This window comes from Chlamydotis macqueenii, chromosome 4 (assembly GCF_036417535.1).
Source record: "Chlamydotis macqueenii isolate bChlMac1 chromosome 4, bChlMac1.mat, whole genome shotgun sequence".
In the NCBI taxonomy this organism is placed as follows: Eukaryota; Metazoa; Chordata; class Aves; order Otidiformes; family Otididae; genus Chlamydotis; species Chlamydotis macqueenii.
The window spans coordinates 58,633,600-58,652,777 of record NC_141559.1 but is presented as its reverse complement, the minus strand read 5'-3'; the positions used below and the strand labels follow the sequence as shown (position 1 = coordinate 58,652,777).

The window sequence follows — 19,178 nt, the reverse complement described above, 5'->3', positions numbered from 1 at the left end:
GCACATGGCACTGTTTTATGTATAAACTCTGAGAAGTCCAACAAAACCAAGAAGATTTAGTTACCCATTATTTGCAGCAGGAGTTCCACTCTTCCCCTTCCAGGTTAAAAAACATGTTCTGGACACCTTCCTGGAAAGGGCAGAAGATGGGCTGGGTCCTCCTTTTGTCTAAGACGGAATGTGGGCATAGGTTGTATGCCTCCCCACAATGCGCACTCACTAAAGGGTGACTACGGAAGAGATTGCGAGGAGAGAAAGTCTTGATATTTATGAATGATACCCAAGTCTGTCTCCTTCATTTTTGTGATTCTTTTTCATCGAAAATGCCAAAAGTGTATAATGGAAAGTGTTTAGGTGTTTTTTGTTTTTCAATATTTGCACAGAAGGGGACAGGGGCAGGGCAAAGAGGAGATCTAAGAAACTTCCCTTTCACGTCACTCTAGACCAAATCTGTATTTTCATTTTAGCAAATTCTCCCCACCACAACCCCTAAATCATTTACACAGACCTCCATGTTGCCAGTGACTCCTCCCCAAACAGCAGGGTGTTACTTTAGTCCTCTGGCTGTGTGATTTACTACTTTTCTCAATGAGCTGTGCTGCACAGACGCCAAAACAGAAGAAAGTGCTGGGTTGACACTGAAGCAGAATTCATCTTCCGCCTTGGAGAGGCTGACATTTCCCGCTGCACAACACTGGCTCCAGCTCACCTGGTCCCGTTAGACTGTGCAACCCAAAAACCCCGCTTCAATTTGAGTTCTGCTTCTACAGTTACCCATAAATCATAATAGCCTACCAATAAAAACTTCTATGGAAATACCCCACCCTTATAGCCTGAGGGAGCTGGTATTTCCACTAGCAAGTAATTCAGCAAGCCAGGGCAAGGAGCTGTTCCAGACAGACAGGTGGTTTTCTGGTGCTAGGTCTCAGCACACATCCATCCAATGTGCCAATGGAAGAGGAGGAGAGCACAGAAACATCCTGAACGCAGCTCCCACACTCCAGGGCAGGCAGTTTGCAGCACAACTTTGTGTCCCTCCCTTGCTGTCCCTAAGCTCACCCCTTCTCTCCAGGTTTCAGCATCACTGCTATCATGACTTGCAACAAGAGCCAGACAAGTAGCTGCTGTTACGAAACTGTTTGAGCAAACATCTGGGTTGAGGTTGATAGTTTCTGGGTTATTGTGGCAAAAGCACAGCACAATCAACATAGGGTTATGTATGCAACATATGTATGTAACAGCAACTCTTCAAGCACAGAATGCCACTGCTGCATGCTTTTCCCCCCAGTGGATGGCAATCAAGTTGTATATTCTTTTTGCTCATCCCTCCCGACCCAAGCTTTGGACCTCACAAAAACCCAACGCGCAATTTGCAGTTAGCACTTCAGCAGTAGAACAAGCGTGCTTTGAAAACGCTCAAGCAGCTGAATTAAAAAAAAAAAAATTAAAAAAATTAAAAGTGTACTTGAATCAATATTTGAAAACAAGGCAGCCTGGAATTTCTCTTAAAAAAAAATCTTATTCTTAGCACAATGGGGTGCAACTTTGCCAGCTGAACAATTTCCCAAATATATAAGAATAAAAGTTACTTTCACACAGGCATCAAATTTTAAGGAAGGAATTGAAAGCCTGGGAATTCACGCAGATACATGTGACAGAGATCAACCATGAGGGTGAGAAGCAACTAAAGATGCTCATCCGCAAGTGGTCTGAGAGAAAAACATCTCCAAATGATATGACTTCTTAGCAGACACACCATACTTGAGACTAGGTTTTATCTGTCACTTAAGAGAAAGACCTGTGAGCGATGAGTATTCAGGTCACACACACCTTTTCTGCAGCAACCCACAGCACTACTATTCATGTGATAAACACCCACCTCACAGCAGAAGCCAGTGGCAATGAATAATGCAGGAGATCCAGTCACTCTACCACATAATATACCCATGGGATATGGAGGCAGCATTTTAGCTCAAGTCATCCTTCCCCCTCCAGGACGCAAGCAAGCTCTTTAGTTATTTTCTCTCCACCTCCTGTTGACTTGCTGCACAAGAAAGAGGGACACAAACAGAAACACAATACACCCTCTCACAAGATGATGTTAAAGTATGACATCATCTGCTTAACTCAAGAGCTCCACAAACCAGAGATGGTCTTCCCAACAAGGTAGTCCTTTGTTCATATTTCCAAAGAGATGTACTTTCCCACCGTTAAGACAATTTCACAAAGCATTAGCTAAACCAGGATAAATTAAAATGGAGCCACACTCAGCCTTAGCTCGTAACCTTGTCTGAACGAAGGCAGGTTATTAAAAGTGCACTGCACAACTGAAGTGCAATCTGAATTTGTGAGTCAGCACCTTTTTAAAAAGGCATTATCACCTGTGCTCTAAGTACAAACTCTCCCAGTAACTGACTTCAGTTATTAATTCCTATTCTGAGTACTATTATCGCTGTACAACTCTCCTCAATCCTCTTGATATTCTCCAGTATTTTCCAGCTCACGCTGCAACAGGGTGCTCCATCTTAGAGCATCCTTGATACCCGCCATGCCAGGGCAGGGCACAGAGCTTACGGCATCACGGTACAAGGCACTCAGCGATGCCAGCTTGGCTTCCCCGGCACTCTGCCGTTCAGCATCCTGCTTAGCCAACCACTCTGCCAGCACTGCTGGCCTTCACACTGCTTTCACATTAGCCTAGGCAGCCACTCGCACTGCAGATTTATTATGCCATTAGAAGGGTGTCTTTGTCTCGCATCTGCGTTGCTTCATACTATTTATTTTACATTATTTTCATTTACACAAGAAAATCTATATAGGAAAATTTGTTCTGCAGGAGACCAAATTGCATTCATAAGAGCTCCAGCAGACTCTCAGACCGCACGCTTAAAATGAGTGCACTAAAAAAAGGCAGAATGAAAGGCTCAAGTCTCTCTCCATTTTCACTCATGATCAATTTTAATGATGCTGTTTTTAAGCCCTCATAATTTTCGCTTCAAAGCCAGCTAGAAGACAATGAAAAACCTTTAACTTAGGCAACATGTACTAAGAGAAATCATACTGATTCTGCACACTGGGACAACATACTCAGAACTTTCTGCATGATAGCTGCTTAGCTGTAACAAGGGATTATCTCCTCTACCGTACAAGCTCCTGTCATTCTGGTCCAGGGGGAGGGGGCAGGGAATAAAGTTAAAAAACTATTACAGCACACTTTTTCCCTGCGCTAAAAGACCTTATACAAGCCTATGAAAAGTTTCGAATTGATCATTACAGACACGTTGAGTAGAATTAAAGCAGAACCAGTTAGAAGTAACGATCTGACCTGTCTCACCTCCATCACCTCAAACATAACAATTGTTTGTTTTTTTAAATTTGGTGGTTCGTTTTCTGTTTTTTTTTAACAAAACAGAGTCAGCAAGTACTTGGAATATTTCTTGCTCAGAATGGCCAGTAGTTAATAAAGAAAACCCTTATTTAGCTTATTCCTTTATTAATCATCTTTGCTGGCTAGCTGACTCACCATCTAGGGTTGATCTCTTGAGGAAGTAAAGCTGATGAAAAAATACAGCATCTGTGGTCTCACAATTCTCACCAAAAGAAAGATATTTAGACCATTTTTTTTAACTTAAGACTGCAGTTCTAGTGTTATGCAGTATTTTCCCAATTCCCTACCTCTGACAGGGAGATCTATTAACGGTGCAATAACCTGATGAAAAGAATGAGATTAATTTTCTGATCATCTTCAAAAAACCAAACATACATCTTCGTACTGTGTCATAAAATCTGCTATGAGGCTAAAACCTCTTACCTATTACCTGATTAACTATTCTAGCAACAACAGGAAAAAATATGCTTTCCACAGAAGAGAAATTAGGAAGATGGAAGATACAAAATCATCAGCTACAGAAGGGTCACAAGATGCACTACCTGAAGAGCAGACTCCAAGGATGGTTGCTTGATTAATTTGAAAAATATTTTCTGAAATTGCAGACAAAACATCACATCTGAAGAACTACACACTGTAGGATGTACTCATTATTTCCACTTTGTACAAAAGAGTGCATTTCTTGTGCATTTCTCAGTAATAACTTCTGCTCATGTACGATTACGCAGACAAGAAATACAATACATGCTCCAATGTGGCAATTATTCATAAAATAAATAGCCAATATTTTAAAATAAATAAATAAATAAACTTGCTATTAGGAAGCTCTTTCAAAATACAATCACTTTAAAATTGTTTTATTTAACAAAATAACAACAATAAGGCTGCAGATTAATTAATATTTTAATTAATTTAATAAAATTAATATTGTTATGCTCAAAATATGCTCATATAGATTCTAAGTTATCTATTTCTCAGGTTTTAAGACTCAGATTTTTATTAGCAAGTGTTGTGCCCTTTTTTTTTAAATAAGCTCACACACATACACACTAGAGGCAGCTATGTCTGTATTAAATAAAAAAAGTTTCTAAATTAATTTCCTCTTGAACTGGAAGGACATTTTCCTACAGGATGTCAAATATACTTAATTACACTGCCAAATTATTATATTTACATTTCATGTCAATACCAAAGAACCAAACTACAGAAATTAGTACGTTGCTACAATATTGCCGAGTCTACAGTGAAATATCCTGTACGCCGCTACAGCCACTTCCATTAAAACACAGGAAATACAATCTCGGAGCAGACCTGACAGTAGCTGTTACCAGATGCTCCACAAGGATGCAACAAAATTCACCCTAATAAAGTTCTCTCACTCTAGCTCACTTATATCCATCCGTATTGCTTCCGGCTATAAATTAAAACCTCCTGCCATCTCACTGTTTTAACTAAGGCCTCAATTCCAGAGAATTACATGGATTTTTTTTTTTCCTCACAGCACACTGAATTTTTTCCAATTCATGCAGAACCATCCACACTAGTAAGAAACAGAGGGACATCACACATAACCACAGCGAGAGGGATCTCATCTCTCAACACTGCACTCCTAAACTGAATGTAATACAGAATAAAACTGTATTACAGTTTTATTCTAATAAATACAATATTTATTGTATGGGGGGAGGGGGCGGGTGGGAGAGAAAAAGGGGAAAAAAAAGATTGCCCTGCATACGCACTGCAATGTTTTGTCCTAACGCCCCCAAATTCCCAGCACGCCCACTCGTGTTGTACCAAGAATGCCAGCTATGTTTAGCATTTTGCTTGGAGGTACTGCAGGAATTTAGGGTCAGCGAGTAACCAGAGCTGGTCAAATTTACTCAAAACAGTTAGGTTAATCAATACATTTAAAAAAAAAAAAAAAAAAAAAAAAAGAGCTTCTTAAATGAATACTGATAATGACTAGAAGCATGAGAGCGATGCCGACTTGGAGAGGAAAGTTCTGGAGCTGTGTATTGAACCTCTCTGGCCAAACTGCAACAAAGGATGCAAAATATTATGAAATAAAAAATTAAAAAGAAGGTGCTGTACAACAAGAAGCAAAGCACATGACAGAACAAACTGAGCTGAAGTAGTGACAGAGAGGTCTTAAGGAAGCCTCTGAGTAAGTCAACGGGAATTCAGCCATTAACTTCACAGAACCTAGACTGAGGTCTGTCACAACTGAAAAATAAAATTCAAAACTCTTTCAGTGCTTACCAGTATTTTTTCCTCACACATGCCAACTCCAAGAGGTCTCAGAATCTGTTAGAGTACAAGCGCAGAGTTACAGCTCTGCACTTGTACTCTACAGAAACAAAATCCCCGACCAGTCACACCAATGCTGAACACAGATGGCTGAAGTGAGAGCTCCTGAAAATCAAAACAATGAAACTCTACCAGGTCCCTCAAAACCGAATGATGACGGAAGTTGCTAAAAAGCACTCTGAGAAACGAGGACCTACAACCTCAGCTGAAGTTCACAGAAGCCAAGAGCAAGAATTCCCATTCTTTCCCCTTTACCCACCCAGGAAGCTGACTGTGCTCAGAGCTACTGGGGGAGAACTAGTGGCTCCAAGACTTCACGTTAGAGATACCAGAGTGTGTGTGTCTGTGTAAGTATGCATGTGGATGGACACAGGCACACATTTTAGATGCCTGTAAGGCCACCAACTCAGAGTCTTCTTTTAAGAGGAACTTACTCCCACAGTCAAAAGCAACAGTGAAATTTAGTATTGCTATTAAGCACACTATAAACTTGAAATAAGCATAAACGAGCTGGAACCGTCTTTAACTTCATGCAGGCAGAAATTAAATGGAATAGAGTATCCTGGACTCAACAGGTTAAACTCTGAGTAAGAACAGGCAGTGCTCACCTCAGCTTAGGGAATCATTTGATGTACATTCAACTGCAGAAAGTAAAAGTCAAAAGTCGCTGTTCCACAGCTGGCAGAGTGAAATGCTTAATGTAACGGTAAGAGTTTTGCGTCTACATTGATTTAAACAAACTGCCCCTTTCAGCAGCAGTTGGCTTTTAGATTGGATCAGTCGGTGACACTGTCAAAAGCGTGCATCTTCTTTGAGGGGTTAGTTTTCAGCTGGGTCCTCAAAATGATCAGCTTGGACAGGGGACCACAAGGGTACGAGGGAGGAGGAAAAGGTACGTTGTAACAGCTTGAAGAAGATGGACAGACACCCTTTAACAGTTGTTGTCACCAACAGCTTTTAAAACAGTAATTTTGGAGCAGTCCAAAGTGATGTGAGGCCATGCCCATAATCTTTCATCATACTCTTAAACTTCACTGAAAGATGTCACATCTGGCACATGCAACATGCCAGGAGCACCGCCAGTAGTAACAGCTCAGATGACAAACACAACCTTAGCATGCGTGCTCAACTCTTATCCTGCCCACTCTGTGTTTTCAGTGTTGTTTAAAAATAGGACTGGGAAAAAAATAAAAATAAAAAAAATAATAATAAAAAAATATCATCTCACTGGGGTCTTGTCTGAAGCTTACAGAAATCCACACGTGGGTTTGTAAAAATTTCAGATGGGAGCCTGATCTAATTCCAGCACAAATAGATCCTCCTCCTTCTCTGAAATCCAGAAAGAAGATGCAGAAGTTGACATAGGAAGAGCCCTGCTCACTCTTTGCCACCTGGGAAAGGAAGGGAAAGGTAACCCCAACCGCTATCAGTCAAGCAAAAGCCTCCCAAAATAATCTAGAGGTATCTGGTGTACACTGCCCACAGTAACAAGCATTTTTAAAGAGATGCTTTTTGTCAGAAAAATCAGATAGGCTGGGCCATACCCAGAAGCCCTGTGAGCTTCAGCAGATGCAGGAGGCAGAGTGCAACAAGCAGCAATGGGGTTTCATTTACATCATGAGAGTCCCTATACACTGGATACCCGGTCAGAGGAATATTTACCTGAAAAACAGATGCCAATGCTCCTGCAAGTCAAACAGTTTATGCAAAGTCACAATAGTATTACAGTAAAAAAAAAAAAAAAAGCTTGAGAAAGCACCAACGCTATAGTTCAAAGGCAGCCTAAGTTTAGAAAATGTAACAGAAACCAGAGAAGCCTTCTGCATCTCTTCCTAAGGGAGACAGACAATGCCATAGGCAAAGGTACTTTCAGTCACAGTAATTTAAGCATTGTCTTAAATCAATGGAGAATACTTTGGTGTGAGGGGAGAACCTTGTTCATAGCAGCAATTAGCAGACAGAAGCTGTTACCAGTTAATCAGTGGGGCTAGGATTCTGCACCCTGTTTCCATAATTAACACCTTTTCAATTACATATGCATTTGGCCAGCTCTCTAGCAAATCTTTAGATAAATCAATGTATTCAATAATTTTTTTTTAAACGATCACACATCTTCCACATAACATACCAAAACAGATGTGTGTGTAAAAACCTGATTTGAGAGGACATCTCAAAATTCTCAGCACATTTGTGCCAGTCGTCATCTGCCACCTGACCTCCTACAGTTTACTGATCACCTTCCCAACTAATTCTGATTCTGTGTGTACTTCTAAGAAGCACCTTTTGAACTCACCTAAAGACAGTCTATTAAAAAAAGGGGGGAGGGGGAGGGGGAGGGGGGAAGAAAGGAAAATCAAATCTATTTCTAGTTACCAAAGAAAAAAAAAGTCCATATTTAGTGTTTAAATCTTAACACAGAGTATTATTAAAAATCCCAGTTACTGCCATTCAGTAACTATTCCTAGGAGACAAGCTTTGCTGCTCACCTTTTTGCAAGATCATCGTATCAAACCAACAGAAAATATGTAATACCTTTAAAAGCTCACCATACCTAATGAACTACTGCTCTAGAAGATAAAGTCCCACTTAGAGATATTTGTATGCAAAACATACACTGCGGGGGACACTAACTGGCAATGGACCACTAGATTATAAACTACATCCTTCCGAGTTGGTCATCACACAGGCACATGAAGACTTATGTTTAAATTTAACACTACTCCCTGTGTGGTTGGGACAGTCAGCAAAAGCAGAGCTTTCAAATCTAATGGCCTGAGGTAGTTAAGTTATGGCGAGAGCACATTACGTGCCTACAGCGCTGCATTAGCTGAGAATGGGTTAATCCACCTCAGATCTAATGAAGATTGGCCACACAACCTGAAAAGGCATTTCCAGAGGGCTGACAGACCAAAAGCAGCAGCAGTAGCTTCTTGTCCCACTTCTGTAGAAGAAATCGGCAATAAGGAAGAAGAGAACAGTTTAAAACCCACAGGCAGCTGCTGCCTTTTTCACAAGGCTTTCAAAAATCCCATGAATCCTCAAAAAAATGTAACCAGGCTAATTCTGTGAATCCTGACAATCAGGAAAGGAAGTGACTCTGCTTTGTATAAGCCAAGCAAAGATTTCTATTATGATGGCTTAAATAAAGTGGACTCCAAGAGAGGAAATAAATGCTACCCAAGTAATCTGGCATCTTCCCTCATCTCAACTGCAACAGACACCAACCTTTCCAGACTGGGGACAGCATTTCCTTGCCAGGGTCCCCTCTTGGTAAAGAATACTTTAAAGTAATTTCAATTCTGCCATGTAGGTTCTGATAGCTTAATTGTAATTGCTTATGCTTCTCAAAAAAAAAAAAAAAAGAGGGTATGCAGGTAAAAAAAAAAAAAAAAAAATTACCCCAGGCCATCTAACTTCACCGATATTAAAATGGACAAAAAGACTCCCAAAGGGATATTTTTTAGAGATGATGACAATCCTCCCTTCCTTCAAATTAGCATGTTTTTTTTCCCAAAGCCAGGTCACTGTGGTGCTTTGACCCTGGCTAGACACCAAGTGCTGCCCACCAAAGCCGCTCTATCACTCCTCTCCTCAGCTGGGCAGTGGAGAGAAGATATAACGAAAGGCTCATGGGTCGAGCTATGGACAGGCAGATCACTCAGCGGTTACACTCATGGGCAAAACAGACTCAACTTGGGGAAATTAGTTTAATTTATTAACAATCAATCAGAGCAGGATAACAAGAAATAAAACCAGATCTTAAAACACCTTTCCCCATCCCTCCCTTCTTCCCGGGCGCAACTTTCTTCCCAGTTTCTCTACCTCATGCCTCCCAAGTGATGCAGCAGTATGGGAATGGGGGTTGTGGTCAGTCCATTACACCTCGTATCTGCCCCTCCTTCCAACTTGCTCTCATTCCCGCTCCAGTCCCTCCCACAGGGGACAGTCCTCCATTAACTTCTCCAGTGTGACTCCTTCCCACGGGCTGCAGTTCTTCACAAACTGCTCCACAGCATGGGTCCCTTCCACGGGGTGTAGTCCCTCAGGAACAGACTGCTAGAGCATGGGTCCCCCATGAGGTCACAAGACCTTCCAGCAAACCTGCTCCAGTGTGGGCTCCTGCCAGGAGCCTGCTCCATTGCAAGCTTCCCATGGGGCCACAGCCTCCTTTGGGCATGCACCTGCTCTGATGTGGGGTCCTCCACAGGCTGCAGGTGGATCTCTGCTCCTCCATGGGCCTCCGTGGGCTGCAGGGGGAGAGCCACAGCCTGCTTCACCATGGGCTGCACCACGGGCTGCAGGGGAATCCCTGCTCCAGCACCTGGACCACCTCCTCCTCCTTCTCCTCCACTGACACTGGTGTCTGCAGAGTTGTTTCTCTCACATATTCTCACTTCTCTCTCCAGCTACAATCGCTGTCGCACAGCAGCTTTTTCCCCTTCTTAAACATCCAAAAACTTTGCCACACAAACCCAAAACCGTCTCAGAGGCCTGTTAGGCCGAGGTGCCCCCAGGCCTCCCCAGCGGCCCAGGCTGCAGCCAGCGCCACACTTGCCTTTTCTGAACTCCAGCGCCAATCAACAAGTTGTGAGTCAAACTGTGCTTATACTCCAGATAATCTAACAAACTACTTCCAAACTTTATTCTTAGAGTTTAACCAACACACCACACCGAAACAGAGGGCATCTGTCTGTAAATACACAGTATAGCAGTCTGCCTTCTCCAAATATACACTGCATTTTCTCTCCAGCTGTGAGGAAAAGTTTGGTTTTAAACTGTGACCAAAAATTCTGTTGTTTACAATTTTTCCTTTAAAAAGCACAACTGTTGCTTTGAAATTAATGTCAATTTTCCAATGCACGAAACACGACCGACGGTATGATTTAACCCAACTTAGACAAAGCCTGTCTTCTCCTGATGAAGATACAAGGCACCATAAAAGTTTAAAATACTGTACTGCCTTCTCATATTTACAACAAATGCAACTCCTTTAAAAATAACTGCTGAAAACACTTTTCTTCGAAGTCACCTATTACACAAGCAAAGCTTTCTCTAAATTTTACTAAAGAACAGCTAGAAATTGAACCTAAAGAAATCACACACATACCTTTTCACTGCAGACCTTGCCCAAGACACAGAATGTGGCTTATTCACCCGTACACAAATACAACAGGGCCCTGTTCAGAGTAAAGGTGGCAATCAAGCTTTATGCAAAAAGAAAAAAAAAGTGGTGGCAATTACTGGATCTAATGAAACATAAGAACAGTGATTACAGTCTGAGAAAAGACAGACACCATAGAGGTTTTAAACAAACTATTTCATTTCATCTGATAGTGCTAAAAGATCAGATTCTTCTTTTGCACTTAAAACTTGTTTCTCAAGCCTCCATCTCTTCCTCAGAGATGCAGTTTACCAAGGACAGTGTTTCCTTTATTTGCACAGTAAGAGAGCACACGTGGAATTCCAGTAAACCTCAGACTTCCTTAGGCTGAACCACCCTCTCAAGTACCATAAAAGATAAATACTTGCAACTATGCAGCTGTGTGAGTTCTTATCTAGCACTCACAGGCATCTGTACTTAATCTTTTTAAGGTATCAGTCGAAGCAGTATCGCTTACAAGATTTCTTTAAATGTTAAGCTAATGAAAAATCACAGATGAGGCTAAACAGAGTGACAGCTCAGACAATGGAAGATCAAGGATTTTACTATTAATAGTGAGAAGCCTTGTACACATTGCTTAAGCTCACTGTAGGATGGTTTACAAACCTACTAAAAACAACAACCACCACAAGTAGTACCCATGGCTTCTTGACAGGTGTGTTAAAATAAGGTGGAAGAGATAACCTGTAACATCCTTTACAAGTGTATTAATAACTCATTTTGACACTACTTAGAGTCCCTCCATTTAGGTATATCCTGTGCACAAAACACAGAGTCAGAGGAGTTCTCCTCTCCACAAATTCCAAATGAGAGAATGATAGCAAACTACAAGAAAGTGATAAACCAGTAAATGAGGCATGATAAGAGCCATACAAAACTGAAGTTGCATATTACTTACAAATAAGAATATCTCAACAGTCAGAGGAGACTCAGACTAACCATTGCAGCCCTGAGGAGAAAGACCTCGGAGTGTTGGTAGACGAGAGGTTCAACATGAGTGGGCAATGCGCCCTTGCAGCCCAGAAGGCCAACCGCATCCTGGGCTGCATCAAGAGAAGCGTGGCCAGCAGGTCGAGGGAGGTGATTCTCCCCCTCTACTCTGCCCTGGTGAGACCCCACCTGGAGTACTGCGTCCAGTTCTGGAGTCCCCAACATAAGAAGGACATGGACCAGTTGGAAAGCGTCCAGAGGAGGGCCACAAAGATGATAAGAGGGCTGGAGCACCTCTCCTATGAGGACAGGCTGAGAGAGTTGGGGCTGTTCAGCCTGGAGAAGAGGAGGCTCCGGGGAGACCTGATAGCGGTTTTCCAATACCTCAAGGGGGCCTACAGGAAAGATGGGGAGAAGCTGTTCAGTAGGGCCTGTTGTGATAGAACAAGGGGTAATGGGTTTAAATTAGAAGGAGGTAGGTTTAGATTAGATATTAGAAAAAAATTTTTTTACAATGAGAGTTGTAGAGCACTGGAACAGGTTGCCCAGAGAGGTGGTGGATGCCCCATCCCTGGAATCGTTCAAGGCCAGGCTGGATGAGGCTCTGAGCAACCTGATCTAGTCGGGGATGTCCCTGCTTCTTGCAGGGGGGTTGGACTAGATGACCGTTGAAGGTCCCTTCCAACTCTAACTATTCTATGATTCTATGATTCTTACACCAAAGCCCCTGCAAGGTAAGATGGATCTTCAGGAATTCAGCCAAACCTGCCCACACAAGGCAGGCAAGATGAGTGAAGAGCCCACTGTCACCTATTGCTGTAATGCAACTTGCTGCCTGGAATCTAACATCTTCTGATATTCTTAACTCCTAATTTTCAGGACAGTAGAGGCTTGCTGAAAGTCTGCAAAACATCTCCCGAGCCACTGACCAAATGTAATATGCCAGTACACATTATCATCAGTAGATCTAAGCTATACTGTTATTTTGTGCTCTTACGGTTTCCTTCATTTCAGATAAAGGTAAGGCACTTTACAACAAAAACAACAACAAAACCAAGCCATATAAAGATCATTTGTTTTACACGATAGACAAAGCAGCAATTTAGGCTAGCTAATAACAAGACAAATCTACTGCATCAGTTCAACCTTCCAAGGGATATGAATAAACAGGTAATAAATACCCACATCTCAGTGAAGCACAAAGCTAACTGTTGGATTAATCTTAACCTGTAGAAAACCCAATGGTCTATAAATGGTCCTGACACAACAGAATTTCTTATAAATTAATCAATTTAGTTCCTCTGTATGTTGGAATGCAACTGTGATCAACATTAAATATGAGACTGAACAATTTACAAGCTATGGGATAATGTAAATCTCTGAGCCCGTGACTGGAGCATGTAAGGAGCTATGGCCTCCCTAGCAGAACTAATCTTTCGAGTAACTACTGCACCAGCTCACTAGTGATCAACACTGCAATCCACAGAAGCAATTTCCAACAGCAAGACATCTCAATACAGGGTAGTTTTGATCCTCATCCATTTTACAGTGCTATGGTGGAGTAGTGAGCAAACATGCAGCAAATTAAGTCTCCTTTTTGCTTTAGATCAAGAAACAGTAAAAAACAGCTCAAGACTGTTCAGTTGTTAAGATGTCATGAACTACATTTTTTCCTTAGCAATAACAGATTATGACACTCAGGGTCTCACAGGATATAACCAGACCCTTACAGGACAACATCTACAAAAATCAGATAACATTATCAAAATGCGTCCACTTATACAGGCTTTTCCAAGGCATCTAACACTGATACAAAGTTGCACAAAAGGATAAATCTTCCATGGTGAGAGTCCTGAGCTCCTGCACAACATCTCAGCTCTCCCCAGAGATGATCCTACGGCAGCATACCCAACTGTGAAAACTGGCGGCCAGAATAGCTGTCAAACACAATGAGTGATTTAAATCTGATAGCAGCTGCAGCAGTTTTCCACAGCACAAAAGCTCTTTACTGCCGATGCTTACACGAGAGAAGTATTAGAAACATTTATTCTTAAAATCCATTCATGTTTTGCAGCACTTTCTCTTCTGAAGATTACTGCAGTATATGGTACACATCTGATGTCTGCGAAACTCAAGGCCAAACTGGTGTCAAAGGTCCTTAAGCTGGCAGTGTCACAGAACTGCTGCAATTTAAAATAAACAAGGAAATTGCACCATGTAATCAAGATGATAATTGGTGTATATTTACTTTGTCAGAGGAAGACAAACAGGGTGAGTAAAAAAGGCTCGGTAACGGCTCTGCTGCTGGAGGAGAAGCCAGGTTCTGTACAGGCAAGACGCCATTTCTCACAGTGCTGCTTCTCGTGAGCGTGCAACAGAGGCCAGTCTCATCCTCATCACACCTGAAAGGAAACTCAAGAGACTAAAACCTCTGGCAATTCACACCTGCAACACAGGCATAAAAGAAGCAAACAGGATTACCAGCTGATGAGGAAACAGCAGCAACAGCAACATACAGCAAGTTACCAAGGATTCAAGAGCAGAAAGCTGTATTTTTGCCTACTGTAAAGAGCTGAATGGAGATGAATACCCACTGCATTTAAATGTCTGTGTTCAATTCGAGTAATTCCTGTTTTCAAGAGCCCTGACAGATCACCTTTCCCCATCTCATGAAACTTGTGAAATTTCTGAAAAATTAAAACCCAAAGCACCCAAAAATCCAACACCACTGTGTCCTGTGAAACGACAGAACTCTGCAACAGTTTTGCTTCTTTGCAACAAGTCCTTCTCTCCTTTCACAAGAAATGCTTTAACTTAGATTTCCAGAGCACTCCTGTTCAGCGGTATTCCCACTTACCTGGTGGGTTCAGCATGCCCTGAACCTCCCTTCACAGACCTCCCAATCCTCCTGTGCCCATTCTGGCACCCATTTAATTGGGCAGGTGCCTATACAGGGCATTAACCCAGGAGAACATGGAAGGGGCAAGAGGGAGTAGGATGAATCCAGATGGTGTATTTAACTCCCAGTGATGGATATAAAAAAGCTTCAGAGCTGGCCAAAGCAAGGGTGCAGGGCCACATCACCCAATGTGTGAAAAAAAAAAAGAAGTATAGCCCCTCCCAGCAGTAACTCAGTAGCTTAGCTGTAATATTAATTCTCTTTCTACTCAAAGCCATTTAGCTAAAAGGATGCTTTCCATTCTGTGAGAACTCCTCTCCGAGAAAACCTCCTGTACCCATATGCACTCATGCTCTCTCAGTTTCAATGATAACTGAAGCAATTCAGCTGAAGCTCTTATTTCTGCAGCACTCAAAACTGAATGACTTACACACCTACATGCAGTTCTTAAAACCATGGGGCTGCAAAGTTTGATGATTTCACTTGGCACTCCAAGTTATGATCATTAAAAAAAAAAAACAAATACAGAAAAAAGCCCCCAGTATTGTGTCTCTAAAAGCAGAACACCACTTCCACATTCATCGCTACACTAAAGCACTGCGCTGTACCTGGACATGGCTCATGAGTTTTGCAGGTAGATCTTGCATTGACCTCCAGGCTGTCACTCAAGTCAGAAACCAGGGACTTGTAAAATTTTCACTTTTATTTCCTAAGCTTTGGTTTAACAATTCTGTGCTGTTTTGTGAATGTCAGTTCTTTGAAGAGGTGAACACAGAAGAGTCTTTGACCTAAATCAAACATTCGATTGTAGAAGAAACTGAAAAACAGACAAGTTTATTAAATAATTAAATATTAAATTATATATTTACTGTGAGGACAGAAAGAAAAAGAGGCAATTGCCACAAACAGCCAAACACATTGTATAAAACAGAAGTGAAAAAAAAACCCCAAACTCACCACTACCGGTTTGCACCTGAAATTGCTTCAAATGCAACTAAGTGTATTCCAAGCTACATTTATATTAGTGCACTAGACTACAATTACTTGGCAGTGTTGTATCTAAACTCAACTTTTCTTTATCGTATTATGCCTTACTGAGAACTGCGTTCAATTTTGATGACTTAGTGGAGGGAAAGAAATGCAACACCATATTAGCACAGATCTAAGAGGATTGCTTAGCTAAAATTCCATCTACTATTTTTGCAAGCATCTAAAAACATAGCCAATAGTCAACTGATACAATAGTTGTCAGATTTGCTGAGTATGCTTTTTAGAAGGCGGGACGTGGAGAAAAAAAAAACAGAGCAAAATTGCAAATCCATAAAAAAAAACACTTTGAGTTCAGATCAGTTTCTTATCAAAGAAGTCTGGTAAAATTGCTACTGGAATAACTATTTCTCTTTTGGCAGGACATCAAGAAAACAGACTTGAAAAATCATCAAATATCCTTTAAATAATAAATATGTCCCCCAGATCCTTTTGACCTCAAAAAGAAATGGTCTCGGCCATGGTGAACGACGCCTCCTTGCTCTCAGAGGTACATTGAGGCACCAGCCCTCCAGGGGAAGGGATCTGATTTCCCTACGGAGGCACCTCGAGCTGGGCACGTTGGGCAGATCAGACTAGTGGGACACAAAGGTGAAGCACCCTCCATGGCCATTTCTGCAGTGTGCACAGGGCGGAGACAATGGACAGTAACAGACTAGAACCAACCCCACCACATAACAACACAGTTATGAGAAAGACAACTAGACGCCCCAACACTGTCCTCATGCAACATTACCCAGTGCGTTTTCTGGACAAATGCAGCACAATCAACAATATCTGCAAAAGCCTCAGTGCTCCCCTCACAAGGAGTTCCAATCACCTCACCCAGCCAGAGCCACTGGGGCAAGGTGAGAAGTGGGAGCAGTGAGGAAAAAAAAAAAAAACAACTCAAGAAAATGGCATTAACCTCTCCATCCAAAATTGCTGCCTGGTTTTCTCCAAACCTGCACCAGGGTGTTAAGCAGCTATCGGAGTCCTAATGTCCACAGAAGTACTGCACAGAATTATCCAGTCTACTACCTGAACGTGAGCTAGACACGGGGACTGTATTTGGTTTAACTAGAGATGACTGGTAGAGTTAACTTAGAAGATTCCAAGAACACAGCATCTCCGGAATACAGCTACATTGCTTAGAAAGCTGTTGGGAAGCCATACCAGCTCAGATTTGCCTCTAAAAATCCTGAGTTTGCCCATCTATCACACAGTGCAAAAGCTTTTTGATTTACCTCAGCTGAGTGCTGATTAAGGGCACAGCTCAGTGACCTGGCTCTGGAAATCTGTACGTTCCCATTTTGCTTTTTAGATTCCGTTTTTAATTACCAGGAGAAAAAAAAAATCCTCTACTTTGTAAAAATGCAAAACATTTTTATTCCTGTTACCAAGCCAAAACCAACACCAGATGGAAACTTATTTAAAATTCTTACATGCTTAGCTCTCTTTCTGCAAGGAGGTTACTACTACCAGCCAGACAGCCCTAGGAAAAAAAAAAAGAATAAAAAATTCAACAGAATATGAAAGTGATTTACATTATAGGAGATGACTGGAAACAGATGAAAACTGATGAAACCACAGTGACTGCTTTTTTTTTTTTTTTTTAAAAAAAGCCTTAATTTTTACTTTGAAAACAATGAAAAGTGGTCAACATACCATCAGGTCCCACCAGATAAGACATGCATAATATGTGGTCTTAAGGACAGCTGGGGAAACTTGGAGCAGCTTTACTCTGCAACAACTCTCAGCTCCTAAAAAGATACTAGGTCACAAACCAATTTGCCGTACATCAGACCATGCCACTCGCAGAGGCCAAAGCCACCCAAAAGCCAGATCGCCTCCATTCCCTATTCTTGGGCTACGCAACAAGTCGAGCAAGAAGTCTGGACCAGAGGAGAGTCTGCATGGTCCCCAAAAGAGCGGCATGTTTCCAGACAAGATATCTTTTTGCTTCCTGAATTTCTAGCTACAGCTTTAAGCTGGCTTTTCTGCCTGTCACTAGGCTTCACTTCCCACTGGAACTGCGGAAACAGTTCTGTAAGCAACTCATTCCTAATCCATAAAAATTTGATCATTTTGCAGCTCTTATAAAGAATGCAAAGCAGTTTTTTCTGGTCTCATTTAACACAGTCTCAACAAGTTGATGTTAAAAAAAAAAATCATTAATGGAAAAGTTCTCTGATACTGAGAATACTTTGCAAATAGTGTAAATACAGCACTTTTACAGCAATTTTATTCAGAGTATGTGCAGTAGCCCATACTGATCAGTTACTACAGAAATCTGAGCAATGGCATGTCTTTTTAAGAAAGTGAGAGCTGTGAAAGTTAAGCGCTATATTTACACTATTTGCAGAGCATTCTTTATTTAGATTTCTATGGCAACTGGTAAGAGGACCACAGTTCATATTTTGAATATTTTAATTCTCCATGGTCTGAAACAGTAGAATCACTACAACTCTTTTTTAAGTACGAAGAAGCGATAAGCAAGCATATTACTGAGTTAAACAGAACCGCATCTCTACTGATTAACTTGACATGGAGTTCCTCTCCAACAGAGCAGCAATACATTCATTTAAGTTACCCTGTTTAATGTGAATTAGTAAAAAGACCAGTCTGGTATGCATTACCCATGAGGCAAAACTTGTTAAAATTATGTTTCTGCTGTTACATCATCTTACCTGTCAAATACAACTTGCACAGAGGAAACGGGGACAATTTTGTTTTCCCTCTGACCCATAAGGAATCAGGGACCAAACATGTTGTGACAATCAGTACGTGCTATGGGTACGGTACTGTTACCACAGGAGGAAGCATTGTTCATTATCAAACCCCATCAATTAATTTGAAAAGAGCATCAGATAGCATACTGCAGTACAGAGTCACCCTACCCCTCCAGAACAGCCTACAGCCGGGCTGGTTCCACTGCAACTTCTGCTTGCTGTAAACACTACAGGGCTAGCGTGAGCAGTGCCAGCGCCCTCATCCACACTGCCTGTTTATGGGTTTTCCCATCAAGTCCTCATACATACGTGTCTCTGGACTCATTTTGAGATAATACAACATCAGAAAGAACAACATAATTGCTCAGTTTTGCAAACACATAATCAGAGTTTAAAGAAAGTGTAATTATTTTTTTTTAAGAGAGAACAGCAAAGCAGAACAAAAATCTACCTCCTCCATTATGTACAAAATATATCCATTTTAACATGAGAAATACATGTAATCTCCGGTACTCACTTCCCTCCTTTTGCTAGTCTTCATTTCTAAAGAGGACACCAGCCGCAGATTCCAGTTAGATAGTCTTCAGCTCCAAATATCCAAGACTATTTTCCAAAACTCTCAGACAAATTAATCCACAGCCAATGACAACTGATTTCTGTGGAATATTCCTCTCCCACATCCCACATACGGCCACCCTCCTTTCAGCCTTTTGGCTGTCAGAGACGGTATCACAC

At 41.5% G+C, this 19,178-nt stretch overlaps 1 protein-coding gene across 16 annotated transcripts in view; it reads right to left on the bottom strand.

Moving 5' to 3' along the window:
- APBB2 (amyloid beta precursor protein binding family B member 2) overlaps positions 1–19,178 on the bottom strand; it is a 193,921-nt gene that overhangs the window by 139,024 nt on the left and 35,719 nt on the right. The window contains exon 1 of one of the 16 annotated variants that reach the window (XM_086746720.1): positions 18,961–19,148. The exons of the other annotated variants lie outside the window; for them this stretch is intronic. The gene's annotated coding sequence lies outside the window, so the exon portion shown is untranslated. Of the gene's footprint in view, positions 1–18,960; positions 19,149–19,178 lie in introns of those variants that run through there. 16 annotated transcript variants of the gene reach the window in all.